Here is a 21,104-nt window from a genome sequence, read left to right on the forward strand (position 1 = left end):
CTGCACGTTAACACTAGAAGCGTATTACCTAAAATGGATCAATTGAAAGTGTGGGTTCACAGCTCCAATCCAGATGTGTTGGTCATTACTGAGACGGGGAAGAGTGTTTTGAATACTGATGTTAACCTTTCTGGTTATAACCTTTTTCGGCTAGACAGATCTTCCAAAGGTTGGGGAGTGGCGATCTTTACCAAGGATTACCTTCAGTGCTCGGTTGTCTCCACCAAGTCTGTCCCCAAACAATTTGATTTGCTGGTTTTAAGCATTAAACTTAAAATAGTACTTTGTTGACTGTTGCTGGGTGCTATTGTCCTCCATCAGCACCGGCCTGTACCCTACCTGCCCTAACCTCTCTCCTGGCCCCTTATACTAAGTCTGAATTTGTTCTGCTAGGTGACCTAAACAGGGACATGGTTATTAAACCACTTGACCAAGTCCTGAAACAATGGGACTCCCTAAATCTTTCTCAGATTATTACCAATCCCACAAGGTATGACTCCAAACATCCAGAAAAAGATAGTCTCCTTGATGTTAACTTCACACATAATCCTGATAGGTATCAGTCTGGTGTTTTCTGTAATGACCTTAGTGATCACTGTTTTGCAGCCTGTGTTTGTAATGGCTGCTCAGTGAAACGACCTGTCAAACTTTAATTAGCAAGCCTTCCTTCATGAACTGGCCTCTGTAAAATGGTATAGAATCAGCTTGATCCCCTCTGTCCAAGACGCTTGGACCTTTTTTTTCTTCTTTTTTTTTTTTCATACTTTCAGTGGTATTGTTAACAGACACGTCCCCATAAAGAAAATGAGAATTTAAAAACAGGTTCAGCTCCTGGTTCTAGAGTGATCTTGCAGAGTTACTCCACCTCAGGAATTGCATTTGGCTAAAGGCTCGGCACACGCATACTCAGGCTGACTGGCTCTCGTCCGGAAGGCCAAAGTTAGTTACTTTAAGGAGCAGTTCTCTCTCTGTGGGTCTAACCCCAAGAAGTTCTGGAAAACTGTTAAAGACCTGGAGAATAAACCCTCCTCCTCACAGCTGCCCATGTCCCTTAATGTTGATGATGTGGTTGTTACTGACAAGAAGCACATGGCTGAGCTCTTTAATCACCACTTCATTAAGTCAGGATTCCTATTTGACTCAGTCATGCCTCCTTGCCCATCCAACATTTCCTCATCTCCCACCCCTTCTAATGCGACTATCCCTGATGCTTCTCTTCTCCCTCTTTTTCCCCTCCCCCTCCACATAGTTTCTCCCTGCAGGAAGTCACTGAGTCTGAGGTGCTAAAGGAGCTCCTGAAACTTGACCCTCAGATGGTTTAGACCCTTTCTTCTTTAAGGTTGCTGACCCTATCATTGCCAAGCCTATCTCTGACCTTTTTAACATGTCTCTACTTCTGGGGAGGTTCCCATTGCTTGGAAGGCAGCCACAGTTCATCCTTTATTTAAAGGGGAGATCAAGCTGATCCTAGCTGTTATAGGCCTATTTCTATTTTGCCCTGTTTATCAAAGGTGTTGGAAAAACTTGTCAATAATCAACTGACTGGCTTTCTTGATGTCTGTAGTATTCTCTCTGGTATGCAATCTAGTTTCTGCTCAGGTTATGGATGTGTAACTGCAACCTTAAAGGTCCCCAATGATGTCACCATTGCCCTTGATTCTAAGCAATGTTGTGCTGCAATTTTTATTGACTTTGCCAAAGCTTTTGATACGGTAGACCATTCCATTCTTGTGGGCCAGCTAAAGAGTATTGGTGTCTCTGAGGGGTCTCTGGCCTGGTTTGCTAACTACCTCAGAGTGCAGTGTACAAAGTCAGAAAATCTGCTGTCTCAGCTACTGCCTGTCACCAAGGGAGTACCCCAAGGCTCAATCCTAGGCCCCACGCTCTTCTCAATTTACATCAACAACATAGCTCAGGCAGTAGGAAGGTCTCTCATCCATTTATATGCAAATGACAGTCTTGTACTCAGCTGGCCTCTCTCCAGATGTTGTGTTAAATACTCTACAACAAAGCTTTCTTAGTGTCCAACAAGCTTTCCCTACGCTTAACCTTGTTTGGAACACCTCCAAAACAAAGGTAATGTGGTTTGGTAAGAAGAATGCCCCTCTCCCCACAGGTGTGATTACTACCTCTGAGGGTTTAGAGGTAGTCACCTCATACAAGTACTTGGGAGTATGGCTAGATGGTACACTGTCCTTCTCTCAGTACATATCAAACCCACAGGCTAAAGTTAAATCCAGACTTGGTTTCCTCTATCGTAATCGCTCCTGTTTCACCCCAGCTGCCAAACTAACCCTGATTCAGATGGATGACCATGCTAGATTATGGAGACATAATTTATAGATTGGCAGGTAAGGGTGCTCTCGAGCAGCTAGATGTTCTTTACCATTCGGCCATCCGATTTGCCACAAATGCTCCTTATAGGACACATCACTGCACTCTATGCTCCTCTGTAAACTGGTCATCTCTGTATACCTGTTCGGAAGACCAACTGGTTGATGCTTATTTATAAAACCCTGATAGGCCTCACTCCCCCATATGAGATATCTACTGCAGCCCTCATCCTCTACATACAACAGCCGTTCTGCCAGTCACATTCTGTTAAAGGTCCCCAAAGCGCACACATCCCAGGGTCGCTCGTCTTTTCAGTTCGCTGCCGCTAGTGACTGGAACGAGCTGCAACAAACACTCAAACTGGACAGTTTTATCCCAATCTCTTCATTCAAAGATTCAATCATGGACACTTTTACTGACAGTTGTGGCTACTTTGCATGATGTATTGTTGTCTCTACCTTCTTGCCCTTTGTGCTGTTGTCTGTGCCCAATAATGTTTGTACCATGTTGTGATGCTACCATGTTGTGTGGCTGCCTTGCTATGTTGTTGTCTTTAGCCTGTCTTTATGTAATGTTGTGGTGTCTCTCTTGTCATGATGTGTGTTTTGTCCTATATATATTTATTTTTAATCCCAGCCCCCCTCCCCTCAGGAGGCCTTTTGCCTTTTGGTAGGCAATCATTGTAAATAAGAATGTATTCTTGGTAGGCCGTCATTGTAAATAAGAATGTATTCTTGGTAGGCCGTCATTGTAATTAAGAATGTATTGGTAGGCCGTCATTGTAAATAAGAATGTATTCTTGGTAGGCCGTCATTGTAAATAAGAATGTATTCTTGGTAGGCCGTCATTGTAAATAAGAATGTATTCTTGGTAGGCCGTCATTGTAAATAAGAATGTATTCTTGGTAGGCCGTCATTGTAAATAAGAATGTATTCTTGGTAGGCCGTCATTGTAAATAAGAATGTATTCTTGGTAGGCCGTCATTGTAAATAAGAATGTATTCTTGGTAGGCCGTCATTGTAAATAAGAATGTATTCTTAACTGACTTGCCTAGTGAAATAAAGGTTCAATAAAATAATAAGTGCAACCTCAAACGGCTGCCTGACGTATTGTGCGCCTCTTGTGAGTGTAGGGATTATAATGTGAACGCTCCAGGGAGAATATTGTTTGATGCTTTTAAAGCTATTTCACCATCCACGAGACCAGAAATATGAAAATAAAATAAATGAATCCCCTTTAGATTTTTATGTTAATATTTTGGTAAATAAATCTAACTTGATTTTTAGATCTACAACCTTCGTGGACAACATTTTGATAGGGGTCTGTGCGATAAACATAGGCAAATGCACCTATCATATTTCTGGGACGTAGGCTAACTGCTAACTGTGAAACTATAATCCAATCAATGTGCTTTTGACCCGCCCCATTTGAACCTTTTAAATTGTGAGCTTTTCTGGTGCGCCGCTCCAGTCGCCCTGTCCAGTTTATAGAGAGGGTTAATTAAAGCATCATCCCACGAGGAGCAGTGACAGCGGTTTCCACAATGCCTACCTGACTTGAAAGGGGAAGATATCATTTGGAGGCTTTGGACACTACCACATGAACAGACTACATTCATTGCCAGAACAAGGATATAACAATTGCAAGATGAAAGCCAACACACATGTTACCACGGTGAAGCAGAACGGGGATATGAACAGGAGGCCGAGCTATACCGGCGACCAGCGGGTGAAACATGCCAACACAACCACAAAGATTTGGGTGAAAGTGGCGATGGCGATTGCTTATTTCCTATGCGTGTCAATATCTGCCTTCATTCTGGCAATCTACTATGTTTTCTTTTGGAGTCCGGATCCTGTCAATAGCCCGGCATCGGACAATGTCACCATCCCGGCAGTAACCAATAACACAATGTGCCAGCCAAGGTTATGACTGCGTTAGGTCCGTAGACTATCCTCCGCGGTGATATCCCGCGCAATGCTTGACACTTTTTAGATGCGCTTTAGGACACCTGGAGACAACCCAGGCACACGCAGCAATGGTGTACCGCGACAGAGGGGACAGCAAGACGTTATTTGAAGAAGGATATTGGGATTTTTGCAGCAGTCTGCTGAACTATACAGGTTAGCCTACCCAGGAATCAAATTAGAGGTTGACAGCCTAAAGACTTGTGATTGCCTGTAGCTTTTCGGATGCAGAGGGAGGGACATTTATTAAATTAACCCATCCACTCAGATTATCTCTTACTATAGAAATGTAGAGACAGTTTAGCGCGTAACTCCAGAGCATAGACAAATAATTCACCTTCAGTGAAACTGTTGTAGCCTGTGACACACCCCTATGGACTATCTGTTATCTATTGTGTTGCACTGTACCCCCCCCCCCCCCCCCCCTGTACAATTTAAATAGGTGGTATAACAAAAATGTGACCGTTGTTTTACTTTTTCATTATAGACAACATTTAGTTTCTAAGTACATAAACATTCACAATGTATGTTTTGAATTCCATTATTCTCTGTGTGTAATATGATATTCTCAAAAGCCAATCAATTAGAATCAAGCAGATGTTTATTTTGTTACTGCTCCATGGAGGACAGGAATTGGGCACACTACATCTGCCTCTGTATTTTAATGAGGCAAGCGTCTCCTATGATCCTACATGGTTCACAATAGTGATGAAAGAGTTTGTCCTCTATGAACCTCAGGTGTTTATGTAAACTCCTCTTGATCGGCACCTCTTTTTTGTCAATTTTTGTCATTGCCTGTCTATCTTTCTTTGTTTTATCAAACTTCAGGTGGTCTATTGCTAAGAGAAGTAAACACAGCCTACCATTAGCCCACTGCTTTCAAACATCATGACAGTAGCTATGATTGACAATTATTGTTACCACTGAACAGTCAGTCGGTGTAACCCACTACTCTCTCCCTATGTCTCGAAGGCATATGGGGAAAGCGGGAGAGAGTTGCAACACTTCCTTCAATCAATAATTAAATTGCACTGAAAGTTGTCAGGACCCATTCCTTCTCCCTGTCTGCCTTTGCCTCCATCTCCTCGCTCTGAGGCGACACCCATGTATGACTCAGCATGACGGATCAAAAGCCCCAAGGAGGTCACACTTTTTCAACAGCTGTGATGTGATGGCTCCTGAAGAAGCCTGTCAGTTGACACTTACATTTTTGGTGGATTAGGGTGGACACTCCTGACAGAAGTTGACAAAGGTAAGTGTCGTTAAGAAGGGAACTGAGGGACCTGTCTAAGCTGGATCAGACTGGATCTGACCTCTACAAGTCTGCCACCAGACATTCCCCTCATGTTCCTGCTGTCAGGATCAGCTCTATGAGAGTTCTGCCTTCTGTGTAGGGAAAGAAGTATTAACTACGCTGCTGTACTTGATATTAAACAGTACACTGAACAACACTGATTAGAAAATGACACTGGTGCTCTACGATGCCATGGGATCCTGCAATGGGAGCACTGTGCCCTAATGTTCTCTCATTACATTCACTAGAAACAAGATAGGATATTTTCCCTAACCGTCTCACTAACTGCTATAGTTTAATTTCCACAAGAAATCGTGTCATTTCCTCAATGTTCTTAGTTTGGTTGTGTGGAATTCTCTTGATAACAATATCCACTCCGGGTTCAAGACCATTGGACCAATGGAAATTCAATAAGTTCAAGTCATTAGAAAGGTAGAATTGTCTTTATTATCTATTATTATTGTCAATTAATAAAAGAATAGCATAAAAATAGCAATACACTGAATTGCAATTGTTGTGCTCTAATAGAACACTAAAAGATATTAATATATAGGTAATAATACGAATATTTCATTACAGTTTAGAAAATGTGTAAAAGATGTGGTCATTATCGAACATTTCCCCTTCAACACAATACTAATAAGGGAGAAGATACCTGTTTCACCACTAGGGGTCATTGTTATATAAATTATGAGAATGTGGACTATTACATCATGCCAGTTTTCTATTCCAATCTGTAACAGCTGTATCTGCTGTCCTTGGTGACTCCAGAAAGCACCAGTTTTGGAGCATGGTGACTTAAGATGTGTAGTGGGACTCCAATGCTGAGGTGGTGGAGGAAGACTCATCTTGTAGGGGATTGTTGTTTTCTGAGTGTGACTCTGGAGAGGTGTCAGTCAGAGGGATGTGAGGTCCAGGCCCAGCAGTGCTCAGCAGCACTCGTCTGGGTGTCATCCATTTCCAGAAGCTACTAGAGGGTTTGGTGGAGTTGACCTCTGTGGGAGGCTGGTCAATACTATAGGAGTGTCCTCTTTTCAGCCAGCTAGAGATTAACCTACTCCTGGGCGTTTCCCCTGAGCCCTGTGGTGATTGGTAGGGTTGGGAGTGGCAGACATACCCCTCTCTGGCTCCTGACTGGCAGAGCAGAGGGTTCTGGATGACCTGGTCAGTCAGTGACTGGAGGAGGAGTGGGGACATTGCTGAACAAGTGGAGCAGTGGCCACGGCTCATTCCACTAACACACTCACCCCCAGGCTCCTCGTCCAGGGCATAAGGGTTGCAAATCACATGGTCAACCAGGAGCAGGTCACCCACGGTGTTCTCACAGAGAAAGTAGCCCATGTCTTTTGGGGGAGCACTCAGTCTGAGATAGAAATAGCCACTACCTGACCCTTCAACATCTGCAGTCTCCAAAGACTTTCTCTGCCCACCCTGTGCTTCAACTGCTGAGGGTCCATCCTCTGAGGGGTTCTCTTGGGTCTTCTTGACCCCCTCTACCCCTCCATGGAGATCCTCCAGTGAGTGATCATCATGTTCCTCTTCCTCTCCCAGAAGCCATGTCTCTTCCCCCACAGCCTCCTCCCCCATCCCCTCCTCCCCCCTGCTCTTCAGATCCTTCACTAGGAACTTGACCACGGCACTGTGGCGACAGCGGGCGGCATAAGCGAGAGGCGTCCTCCCCTGGCTGTCTGAGCTGCCTGGGTGTGCACCATTCTGGACTAGGAGGCGGACGGCATCCAAATGGCCGCATTCGCTGGCCAGGCTGAGGGCGGTGCGACCTTCGCTGTCTCTACGGTCCACCTCCGCCCCCCTAGCCAGGAGCAGCCTCAGGAAATGGGTGCGATCTGCGGTCCGTGGGAGTTTTGCGGCACACATCAGTGGGGTGCGGCCTGTCGCCAGCCCCTGCTGCTCCTCTATGGTGGCATTTACCGCAGCCTCACCCAGTGCAGCTAGGATGAAGTGGGCTAGCTGGACCTTCCCTTCCTCCATGGCCTGGAGGAAGATTTCCACACCAGATCGCTTGATCAGACCACCTGGTTCATCCATCATGTCAGCAGGGGTGCCAAGGTGTGAAGAAGAGCTCGACACATTCGCTCTCTATCAACACTCACTATAACATCCCAGAATGTGGATTGAGTGTGCAGGGTCAGTCTGTATTGCAATGTGCCCAATAACATATTGATTAGATGGAAAGGCCCCCCAGGCTGTCAGCACTCTCCATTACTGTCCCTCCCTCCCTTCCTTTGTTCTCTCACATATCTGATGAGCCAATGAGCCTTTAACCTTTTTTTTCCAAAACATGTTGATATATTCTACTACCATCATCATGCTCTTTCAGCTTATTGGAGGAGATATGTTGCTATGGTGACACTAAAAGCACATGACAGGTAGGCTCTTTGTATTTTGGTAAGGGGACCATGAGGGGGAGTTACAGGGCTTACCTTCCATTATATTGAGGTGTAGCATACCCATGGCATTATGTTGAGGTGTGTAGCATACCCTGAACTTAAAAGCATATTCAGTGGTGATTCTCGATTTAACATGGTTTGCCCATAAACATACATATACGTAGCTGTATATTTAGATAAACAGTACCATTCAAAAGTTTGGACACAGCTACTCATTCAAGGGGTTTTCTTTATTTTACTATTTTCTACATTGTAGAATAATAGGGAAGACATCAACACTATGAAATAACACATCATCATGTAGTAACCAAAAAAGTGTTAAATAAATCAAAATATATTTTATATTTGAGATTCTTCAAAGCGGTCACCCTTTGCCTTGATGACAGCTTTGCACACTCTTGGCTTTCTCTCAACCAGCTTTATGAGGTAGTCACCTGGAATACATTTCAATTAACAGGTGTGCCTTGTTAAAAGTTCATTTGTGGAATTTCTTTCCTTGTTAATGCGTTTGTGCCTATCAGTTGTGTTGTGACAAGGTAGGGTTGGTATACAGAAGATGGCCCTATTTGGTAAAAGACCAAGTCCATATTATGGCAAGAAGAGCTCAAATAAGCAAATAGAAATGACAGTCCATCATTACTTTAAGACATGAAGGTCAGTCAATTCGGAAAATTTCAAGAACTTAAAAGTTTTTTTAAAGTGCAGTTGCAAAAACCATCAAGAGCTATTCTGAAGCTGGCTCTCATGAGGACTGCCACAGGAAAGGAAAACCCAGAGTTACCTCTGCTGCAGAGGATAAGTTCATTAGAGTTACCAATCTCAGAAATTGCAGCCCAAATAAATTCTTCAAGGAGTTCAAGTAAAAGACACAGCTCAACATCAACTGTTACACAGGATACTGTGTGAACCAGACCTTCATGGTCGAATTGCTGCAAAGAAACCACTACTAAAGGAAACCAACAAGAAGAAGAGATTTGCTTGGGCCAAGAAACACGAGCAATATACATTAGACAGGAGGAAATCTTTCCTTTGGTCTGATAAGTCCAAATTTGAGATTTTTGTATCCAGCCGCTGTGTCTTTGTGAGACGCAGAGTAGGTGAATGGATGACCTTCGCATGTGTGGTTCCCACCGTGAAGGACGGAGGAGGAGGTGTGATGGCTTTGCTGGTGACACTGTGATTTATTTAGAATTCAAGGCACACTTAACCAACATGGCTTCCACAGAATTCTGCAGTGATACGCCATCCCATCTCGTTTGGGCTTAGTGGGACAATCATTTGTTATTCAACAGCACAATGACTAAACACCTCCAGGCTGTGAAAGGGCTATTTGACCAAGAAGGAAAGTGATGGAGTGCTCCATCAGATAACCTGGCCTCCACAATCATCCGACATCAACCCAATTGAGATGATTTGGGATGTGTTGGACCACAGAGTGAAGGAAAAGTAGCCAACAAGTGCTCAACATATGTGGGAACTCCTTCAAGACAGTTGGAAAAGCATTCCAGGTGAAGCTGGTTGAGAGAATGCCAAGAGTCATCAAGGGAAAGGTTGGCCACTTTGAAGAATCTCAAATATAAAATATATTTTGATTTGTTTAACACTTTTTTGGTTACATGATTCCATAGGTGTTATTTTATAGTTTTTATGTATTCACTATTATTCTACAATGTAGAAAATAGTAAAATAAAATAAAAACCTTGAATGAGTAGGTGTGTCCAAACTTTTGACTGGTACTGTATAAATGTACGGCTTTGGGGCAACCATGCTGAACTCCCTAGTCATTACCCTTCTTTTTGTGTTAAACCAACTGTGATTTTGGCAAGGTTAATAGTTCCTGATGTCATATCAATGAAACAATACAACCATTCAGTGAATCAATCAAGCATGGTAGTATTGGTTGCTACGGAGCTCGAACGTAGCAGCTCCCCGGATGTAGTGTTACCACCAGCAGCCTCAATATGACGACGGGAAAGTGAGACTTCGGCTAATATTACATAGTTTTGGGCAGCTTCTTTTATTAAGCGAATCAATAAACTATTTATCCACTTTATCAATTTTAGCGGTGCACGAAGGAAATTTAAGGTAATTATGACACGAATCATTTGTCTTTCATTCATCCAGCTATGCCTACTGACTTAACGTTAGCTATCTAAACTAAGTTTAGCTAGCTACGTTAGCAACTTGCTATCATTAGTACTAGCTAGCTAGTTGCTAGCTAGAATGAGTTTGTTTGGCTAGTGAACCAAAAACGAACTTGTCTAGAATAAGAGTAACTTTATGCAATATAAAGTCATTCATAATGGGTCTTGAAACTCAGTGAAATGAGTCACGAGCTAACGTTAGTCTACTCTTTCATTGTAAAAATATAGCAGCTAGCTAACGTTATCGGCCAATAAGAACCTCTAAGTTAGCTTAGTGAGTTGACAAATCCAACTGGTAAACTAACAAACATTACATTGGTTAAAGTATGCTAGTAATCCACTGCTATAGGTAGAAACCGTATACCTCAAAGTAGCTGTTATGCTGAGAAACAATGATTTTGCTAGCTTGATCTAACTATTCAAACGCCCTAGGGGAGCTAAGTGATGTGTGTAGTCTGTGCTGTAGTTTATTTCACCTTTATTTTACCAGGTAGGCCAGTTGAGAACAAGTTCTCATTTACAACTGCGACCTGGCCAAGATAAAGCAAAGCAGTACGACAAAAAACAACACAAAGTTACACGTGGGATAAACTAAAGTACAGTCAATAACACAAAATTGGACTCGGGAGGAGCAATTACTTTGTTTGGAAAGTCAAAATTGAGGTTCTATCCAGAGACCTTTGATGTTAGCTGCAGTCTAATCTAGCTTTCTGCTCTACTGAAGAATTCAGGCCTTGTATTATGGCCTTATTTACTCTTTCTTGTAAGCAGAACCAGGCAGCAGGTAACCGTTCGCTGGTTTGAATCCCCGAGCCGACTAGGTGAAAAATCTCTGTGCCCTTGAGTAAGGCACTTAACCCTAATTGCTCCAGGGTCGCCATCAATAATGACTGATCCCTGGCCGTGACCCCACTCTCTGACCGCGTCTCATTTGCAAAAACAAATGTCCAATTCTCACACAATACACATTTGTACTTGTGTAAAATAGTACACATGTAAGCACCCACCAAATTATTATTATTTATCTCATCTATGAAATCCTGAACTCTAGCCCTGTAATGTAAACTCGTACATCGCCTTGGTCCGTACAATTGCCCTTATTTTAGCACCCCAAAAACGTAATACTTCCAGATCAACTGTAATGTCAATACCATTGTAAAGCGTAATTTCTCCCCTTTCCAACAGAATCAATTACATGACCTAAACGCTGCCCGTTTCTGCATAATTCAAGCAGGCAATGAGCCCCGTCAGGTCTTTAAAAGAATGGCGGGTGGGGAAGCAAAACTAATGCGTGATAGTGAGAAGGAGAGATGTTGTGTGGGAAAATTGTGTTTTTTCACTCGATCTGTCCAACTTATCACCTTATTGCCTCTAAAATGTAAATAAAACACTATAAAGAGTTTATATAATGTGTCATTACATACCTAATTGAAGGTTTGTGTCGAATTTGAGTCGGTTTTTAGGGCGGTGCTAAAGTGATTTATGAAGTAAACAACGGCTTTAAGAATGATGATCCCATGCAATGATGACGCCAAAAATGACTAGGTATCCCCCCTTACCCCCGTCACTGTCCATTTCTTGTTTTTAAATAATGAGAGAAGTGCTACACCTGGTGGAGAGAGATTGTAAGACAGAAATAGTTGCTTTATGCGTGCTGTACGTTACGACATGACACGTCACGATGTAACGGAGGGTCCGTTTTTTTCAACTTTTCTCCCATACTATAGAGCCATTACCATGTCGATCAACGCTTGAATAGAAACCTAGTTCACACCCCCGATTTTGAAGTCAACACATTCGCTACAGTCCCATTAGTTTTCTTTGTAGCCTCGTTTGAATGTTGCGGTTGCGCACATTTGTACGGAATGGGGTGAGTTTACGTTACAACTCTAATCCTGAACACACACTCCTCTCTCTCGACTTGACAGTTCATGAAGCTTTTGTATTCTGATCATAGAGTTCTGATCATGGAATTCTGAACGTCTCATGCTGCTACATTTAAATATGTCTACCGTGTCCTTATTCCCTTTTCCTGTGCTATATACAGATGTCAGTATGAATTCCACAAATGGTGGAATAGGCAACATATGATAACACAACAACTGATGGCATTAGCTAACTACTCTAGCTAACTAGCCAGCTACTCTAACTAACTAGCCATCTTTGTAGCTAGCCAGCAAACTAGCAAATAACACTAAAGGGATTGCAAACTGGTTAGCGTAACTCTAGCCAAACAAAAAGTATTTATTCAAAGTATTAGCTAGCTGGCTAGCATTTGAGGCCAGCAAACATGTTCCTCACACGCTAGGTATGTATTTCCTATAACGTTATAGTGAGAAGGTGTCTCTTGGTCCCAAAACATGAGTTTATTTTGGATACTTGTGGGAGGAGTGCTGATGATGTCGCCCACTGAATGCGCTTTCGGTAGCCGTATTGCGTCTAGACTGAGGAGAAATCCGCACACAATGCATCCCTGACCACCTCCTGAGATGGTCAGCCGGCTCTGAACACCCATCACACCCCAAAGCGACATTTCAATGCTATCTTCGTATTCTGATAGCAGAAGTTGCATGTAAGTGTCAAGTGTAGACAACCACTCTCTCTTTCCATCCTTACTTTTGGAGACTTGGCAGCTGATAAATGTTTAGTGCTGGTGTGACAGGGTGCAAGTAAGCAGGGTTGTGCGATCAGTGCCGGGCACTCCACACATTCCTGGCATGTCTGAGTGCTGCTGAGGGTCACACAGACGGAACCCCTGCACTCTACCCAAACAAATACCTACACTACACCCAGTCACCCCAACAGCTCTGTACCACCACTGTTTGTTAGGGATGGATGTTAGAGATCAACAGACGCAGTGATAAGCTGTAAGGGGTTTTGGAATAGTCATGACTAGTGTGTTCCCCCACCTAGTCTGTGTCAAGTTATTAAGCTCTTCCCAGTTTTGTGTTAGGAGATTGACAGGGTATCTACACACTGTCCAGAAACAGTGTTTTTAGTTTGTTTACCCAAAACCACTGGGATATGTGGCTATTTATCAGAACCAACACATTTCTGATAAGCATTTTTGTGTGTCATAGGCTAATTTTCCCCCATGAATTCTGAGAGTTGTGGAATGGAAGCAAATAAAATAGGAAACAAATTCTTTAAATCACATAGAGACTAGAGGTCGACCGATTATGATTTTTCTACACCGATACCGATTATTGGAGGACCAAATAAAGCCAATACCGATTAATCGGCCGATTTATTTATTTTTATATATAATATATATGTGTGTGTAATAATGACAATTACAGCAATACTGAATGAACACTTATTTTAACTTAATATAATACGTAAAATCTATTTAGTCTCAAATAAATAATATAACATGCTCAATTTGGTTTAAATAATGCAAAAATATGTGCCATGTAAAAAGCTAACGTTTAAGTTCCTTGCTCAGAACATATGAATGCTGGTGGTTCAATATTCCCAGTTAAGTTTTAGGTTGTAGTTAATATAGGAATTATGACGCGTCGACTATTTATCTCTATATCATATGTATTTCATATACCTTGACTAGTGGATGTTCTTATAGGCACTATAGTATTGCCAGCCTAATCTCGGGAGTTGATAAGCTTGAAGTCATACAGTGCTGTGCTTCAAGCATTGCTAAGAGCTGCTGGCAAACGCAGTAAAGTTTGAATGAATGCTTATAAGCCTGCTGCTGCCTACCACTGCTCAGTCAGACTGCTCTATCAAATCATAGATTTAATTATAATATAATGAACACAGAAATACGAGCCTTTGGTCATTAATATGGTAAAATCCGGAAACTCTCATTTTGAAAACAAAGTGAAATAGGGAACCGTTCCGTTCTTTATCGAACGGGTGGCAAATCTAAGTCTAAATATTGCTGTTACATTGCACAACCTTCAATGTTATGTGATAATTATGTAAAATTCTGGCAAATTAGTTTGCAACGAGCCAGGCGGCCCAAACTGTGGCATATACCCTGACTCTGCATGCAATGAACGCAAGAGAAGTGACACAATATTCCTAGTTAATATTGCCTGCTAACATGAATTTCTTTTAACTAAATATGCAGGTTTAAAAAAAAATATATATACTTCTGTGTATTGATTTTAAGAAAGGCATTGATGTTTATGGTTAGGTACATTTGTGCAACGATTGTGCTTTTGTTAAATCATCACCCGTTTTGCGAAGTAGGTTGTGATTCGATGATAAATTAACAGGCACCGCATTGATTATATGGAATGCAGGACAAGGTAGTTAACCTAGTAATATCATCAACCATGTGTAGTTAACTAGTGATTATGTGAAGATTGATTGTTTTTTATAAGATACGTTTTTAATGCTAGCTAGCAACTAACCTTGGCTCCTTGCTGCACTCACGTAACAAGGTGGTCAGCCTGCCACGCAGTTTCCTCGTGGAATGCAATGTAATCGGCCGTAATCGTCTATAATTGGCGTCCAAAAATGCCGATTACCGATTGTTATGAAAACTTGAAATCGGCCATGCCGATTAATCGGTCAACCTCTAATTGAGACCAAAGGACGCCTGGCCTATGCTTCCGCTGGTAGTTAGTAGAAAAGCCATTTTATTACTGCTCTGTGCTCTCACATTTATTTTTTGGGGGTGGTTATGTCTAGACCATTCAGTTCACCGATAGTTAAGCTTACAATTGTAACTCTTTCTACCAGGAGGATTCAATTAACTCCATTTCTCATTTTCCTTTTTTCCTGCCTGCATAAATCCCCTTTTTAGTAGAGAACAGAGAGTGGAGTGGGGCGGCAGTGTGAAGTTGTAGTTGAGAGACCCTAGATCAGAGGCCACACTGGGTTCACATGATCACGGACGGCATGTTGTCGTTCTTTTGATCTGAGCCCTAAGGCTGCCTCCATAGGGGAGAAAAACACAGCTGTATAAATCGTTTTCAGTAGAGGATTCGGGGGAAAAATGGAAGGCATCAAGTAGCCTCTAGTGCTGATTTTATAGAGGACGGCCTACGTGCATTCATTGGTCATGTTCGTAGACCACTTAGGAACATGTTCAGGTTTAACTCATCCACACAACCTGTAGGGCCTAGACTAGTCCTAAAACCAGACTTCCAGTGTATGTACAGATGTTCGGGCCATTATGTGTGAAATCTTCTCATTTCAGCTACCAAAGTAATGTAGGCTAGCCTATAATGATGTGCTTTGCTTTTTTTCCTCCCACTACTATTCCACACCCTCTAGGCCTACATATTATATATTTTTTTAGGAGCCCTCTCTCTCCCCTCCGCCCCAGGCGAAAGGTGGAGTCAGCTTTTCATTTGAAGGGCTTTAGCACAGCTACTGCTGTGTTTTCACATCATGCCTCACTATTTGGCTATTAAAGTGCTTTCATCTGACCCAGGGAGGCGTCTCACTTTCCAACTTTCAACTAGACAGAGTCAATTCCTCGTTGAGTCTTTAACTCACTTTCTCTCTCTGATTATAGTTATATAAGACACAGAATCTAATGGACTCACTTTCTCATCAGTGGCGCTTCGCTCTCTCTCGCTCGCACATTCCTGTCTCGCTTTCTGAGTTCTACCTCACTCTCTTCGGATCAACTTAGTCACACTGAGGGGGAGAGTGATCAGAGGATATTATGCTGTAGTCCTGAATGTGTGGTGTGGACTGGTCATCTCTTCAGCCCTGGCTTCACATTATCATACTCTGCATTTCAGTTTCATATTTCCTTTAAGCAGCGATTGCAGCTGGCTGGCATTGTTTTCAGATAAGGCTGATATGTCACTGTGTGGGTAAGAGTGATGGCATCGAGAATCTCTTGTCATCTATGTCTCTTAAACAAAGCCCTGTCTGTGTAGGTCATGCTGACTGTAATATAGGCTCAGTGTAGTAGACTATAGGCTACACACAGCACAGTGAATTGTTTTCCATGTTTGCAATGTGTAATCGCTTCAATCAGCGAGGTCCACAATCAAGCTAGGACCTGCTTGCCTGGTAATAGAAAGTTCTTGTGTACACAGCTTGCCGGGGGATTGTGGGTAATGGGCTGGCCACATTTCCCCTCTGCTTTAACTGTTGCACAATGAGAGAATATAATAATGAATTGTGGTTGCAAAACAAGAAAAAAGGTGCTGTTGCATTATGCAGGCATATTTATTTTATTTAACCTTTATTTAACTAGGCAAGTCAGAACACATACTTATTTACAATGACGGCCTACCGGGGAACAGTGGCTTAACTGCCTTATTCAGGGGCAGAATTACAGATTTTTACCTTGTCAGCTCGGCGATTAGATCCAGCAACTTTTCGGTTACTGGCCCAACGCACCAACCACTAGGCTACCTGCCGCATAACCCTGGAATATTCTAAGTGAATGAGGCAGTGTTTTTGTTCCTGCCGGTGAATAGGCCCTGCCACTGTACTCATGAAAAATACTACACTGAATGTGCAGACTGAGCAAAGACGGCGTTGACTGCCATTTTGATACTAATGTCATCCATTTATTTTTCTATTTCACACCAAACTTTCCAAGCTGCTCTGCACAAGATAGATATTAGCCTAGGGGGCCCACTTTTACCTCTATTTACATGTGATCATACAAGTGCTTGACAGTATGACTTCATAATTGTTTTGATGATGGTAACATACCATAGGCTAATTACAGGGCTAAGCACGGCAACATTACCTTGCCAATTACAGTGTGTAAGATTCATACATCTATGTTCAACCCCCCAAACAGAGCTTCTTTGAAATTGGAGGCTGTTGGTTGAAGAGTTTGGTTTCTTTTTTAATCTCTACTGTTTGCTGTGATTTCTCCCAGGTCCTTTTTGATGTGTGGACCTAATACGTTGAGGTGCAGCCCTCCATGGGCTGCTAGGCTTTGTGTGGTTTGTTGTTTGAGCTGAAGAGATGGAGGGTTAGAGTAGGAATGGATAACTCCAGTCCTCGAGGGGCCGGAGTGGTGTCACTTTTTCCCCATCTGTAGCAAACACGGCTGATTTAAACTAATTGCATTCTAAACTGAAGGTCATGATTATTATTAGGTGTGTTAGCTGGGACAAAAGTGACACAAATCAGGACACCGAGGACTGGAGTTTCCCCATCCCTGCTCTAGTCAAGCCAACTAGTTCCTGGGCCCAGCAGAACAATTACATACTGTGACATATCTCTCGCAACACAACTCTCATAGCAGTTGCATAATTCATTACTTCCTCTTCCTTGTCACCTGGCAAGTTTGTCATCACATTGTATGAGTCAACCTTTTGGGCTTGTTTAAGGTTGGTTCGGCATCAACTGCAGACAGACTGGGTGGAAGGGACAGTTTTGTTACGATCACATGTTAAAATTGAGACTCCGTGGTGTGACGTTACCACAAGCTACAGATATTGTAAATGAATGCAATGTGAGATTATGCACACTCAGAGTAGCTGAGCATGTGCATGGGTCCGCTTCACTAAGCTACAACATGACCGCAGCTGGACAAAGACAGCAGAGGAGTTTAGCCCCACTCTTGTTCCTCTTAGTTGTTGTGGAGGTCAGCCCGATACTGTTGTTTAGTTCATGAATCGCTGACTCTACCTTTAACTTGATTGACCGATTCAGTTAACATGAGCTCTCCTAATTTGAAATGTCATTGTTTTGTTTCTCAACTGAATTAGCGTAGCTTGATATGTCAAACATGCTTGTTAGCGTAGTTTGACAAGTTGTTTGAATAGCACCCGAGTCGTTATGCAATGAAAGCCTGGCTTGTCAACCTCTGCAGTGTGCTTTAGGCTCAACTAAAGAGAACAATTATTATGACTATTGAGTTGCAAGCTGGAAGCTTAGGAAATTAATCTCATAGTTCTCTCTTTTTCTTGACCTCTGTGACGGCATGTATTTATGAGAATTTTAGGGAGGCCCTTCTCTCTGACTGTCAAAGTCCAGACAGACAGCCAACACTACATTTTAAATAATCTATCAAAGCACTTTGAACCGACTGACCCGTATCCCAGTGGAAGCTCACGTTCCCTCTATTATCATTGACCTTTCCACATTCCTCAGCCAGACCTGGAAGTCTGCATGGATTGGCTAAGGCAGCAAGGGCTTTGTTTGAACCCAGCTTCTGGATTGGTTAGTATCTGACATGTCAAGCCCCATTCACATTGCATTGTTGTTGTTTTTTTCCATATAGAGAACTGTTCTCTTTGTATCCACACTACCCCATGCCATTTATTTATTTAACTAGGCAAGTCAGTTAAGAACCAATTCTTATTTACAATGACAGTCTACCAAAAGGCCTCCTGCGGGGACGGGAGCTGGGATTAAAAATAAAATATGACAAAACACACATCACGACAACAGAGACAACACAACATAAAGAGACCTAAGACAACATAGCAAGGCAGCAACACATGACAACACAGCATGGTAGCAACAAAACATGGTACAAACATTATTGGGCACAGACAACAGCACAAAGGGCAAGATGGTAGAGACAACAATATATTAAATCAAATTTTATTTGTCACATACACATGGTTAGCAGATGTTAATGCGAGTGTAGCGAAATGCTTGTGCTTCTAGTTCTGACCATGCAGTAATATCTAACCTAACAATTTCACAACAACTACCTTATACACACAAGTGTAAAGGAATGAATAAGAATATGTACATAAAAATATATGAATGAGCGATGGCCAAACGGCATAGGCAAGATGCAGTAGATGGTATAGAGTACAGTATATACATATGAGATGAGTAATGTAGGGTATGTAAACATATAAAGTGGCATTGTTTAAAGTGGCTAGTGATACATTTATTACATACATTTTTCCATTATTAAAGTGGCTAGTGATACATTTATTACATACATTTTTCCATTATTAAAGTGGCTAGAGATGAGTCAGTATGTTGGCAGCCACTCAATGTTAGTGATGGCTAACAGTTTGATGACCTTGAGATAGAAGCTGTTTTTCAGTCTCTCGGCCCCCGCTTTGATGCACCTGTACTGACCTCGCATTCTGGATGATAGCGAGGTGATCAGGCAGTGGCTCGGGTGGTTGTTGTCCTTGATTATCTTTTTGGCCTTCCTGTGACATCGGGTGGTGTAGGTGTCCTGGGGGGCAGGTAGTTTGCCCCCAGTGATGCGTTGTGCAGACCTCACTACCCTCTGGAGAGCCTTACGGTTGTGGGCGGAGCAGTTGCCGTACCAGGCGGTGATGCAGCCCGACAGGATGCTCTCGATTGTGCATCTGTAAAAGTTTGTGATTGTTTTTGGTGACAAGCTGAATTTCTTCGGCCTCCTGCTGCGCCTTCTTCACCACGCTGTCTGTGTGGGTGGACCATTTCAGTTTGTCCGTGATGTGTACTCCGAGGAACCTAAAACTTTCCACCTTCTCCACTACTGTCCCCTCGATGTGGATAGGGAGCTGCTCCCTCTGCTGTTTCATGAAGTCCACGATCATCTCCTTAGTTTTGTTGACATTGAGTGTGAGGTTATTTTCCTGGCCCCACACTCCGAGGGGCCTCACCTCCTCCCTATAGGCCGTCTCGTCGTTGTTGGTAATCAAGCCGACCACTGTAGTGTCGTCTGCAAACTTGATGATTGAGTTGGAGGCGTGCATGACCACGCAGTCATGGGTGTACAGGAGAGGGCTGAGAACGCACCCTTGCGGGGCCCCAGTGTTGAGGATCAGCGGGGTGGAGATGTTACCTATCCTCACCACCTGGGGGCGGCCCGTCAGGAAGTCCAGGACCCAGTTGCACAGGGCGGGGTCGAGACCCAGGGTCTCGAGCTTAATGACGAGTTTGGAGGGTACTATGGTGTTAAATGCTGAGCTGTCATCAATGAACAGCATTCTTACATAGGTATTCCTCTTGTCCAGATGGGTTAGGGCAGTGTGAAATGCGGACTCAACTCTTTTGACAGTTCACTTCACATATTTTTTGGCCTGAGTCCTTTGCATTCACATTGCTAGGTTTAGAAAGAAACCAAGATCTATTTCCAACATTTACTCAATGCACTCTGGGTTTTTACAAAGGGCAGAATGTGTTATCGGACAGCTAGATATACCTACATACATTTTGGAATCTAATAGATTGCATTTAGTTGAAAGAGGAGACATAATTGTAATCAGAAGATACTTTAAACATGTAAATGTTATTGGTAACAGAATAGATAGCAGAAGAATAACTGCAGATTAAATAATAGAAAATTGTACACCCAATGTAGACGATTGCCCCTTCAAAATGATAATGTTTTTTCTGGTGTTATACTTTGTATTCCATGTTATAGAGCAGCTTATCAGGAACACAGAACACTTTAGTTTATGAGGTTAGGATTTACCATTGCTGAGATCTTATTTTCACATGATCAGAAAAGGTCAAAAAGGTCACGGACAGGTAAATGGTAATCCCTTGTCAAAAAGGCACCAAATCACCTGTCTGAATTCTTAATTTCAACACATTTAGTCCAATATCTTAAGATAGTGGTCATATTGTTATGACATTTTCAGGGTTGCTGTAGAACACAGAAGTTACATTTTCAAATCAAAGTTGTCACTTGCGCCGAATACAACAGGTGTAGACTTTACAGTGAAATGCTTACTTACCAATAGTGCAAAAAAGGTATTAGGTGAACAATAGGTAGGTAAAGAAATAAAACGACAGTAAAAAGACAGGCTATAAAAGTAGCGAGGCTACATACAGACACCGGTTAGTCAGGCTGATTGAGGTAGTATGTACATGTAGGTATGGTTAAAGTGACTATGCATATATGATGAACAGAGAGTAGCAGTAGCGTAAAAGAGGGGGTGGCGGGACACAATGCAGATAGCCCGGTTAGCCAATGTGTGGGAGCACTGGTTAGTCGGCCCAATTGAGGTAGTATGTACATGAATGTATAGTTAAAGTGACTATGCATATGATAAACAGAGAGTAGCAGCAGCGTGAAAGAGGGGTTGGGGGGGGGGGC

General features: G+C 42.6%; 1 protein-coding gene across 1 annotated transcript in view; it reads left to right on the forward strand.

Moving 5' to 3' along the window:
- The first annotated feature begins 9,877 nt into the window (after positions 1-9,877).
- The window catches only part of LOC139548987 (serine/threonine-protein kinase PAK 4-like), a 29,508-nt gene continuing 18,281 nt past the window's right edge, over positions 9,878-21,104 (forward strand). Inside the window, exon 1 of the mRNA XM_071359006.1 lies at positions 9,878-10,088. The gene's annotated coding sequence lies outside the window, so the exon portion shown is untranslated. The remainder of the gene's footprint in view (positions 10,089-21,104) is intronic.

This window comes from Salvelinus alpinus, chromosome 22, assembly GCF_045679555.1.
Source record: "Salvelinus alpinus chromosome 22, SLU_Salpinus.1, whole genome shotgun sequence".
Taxonomy (NCBI): domain Eukaryota; kingdom Metazoa; phylum Chordata; class Actinopteri; order Salmoniformes; family Salmonidae; genus Salvelinus; species Salvelinus alpinus.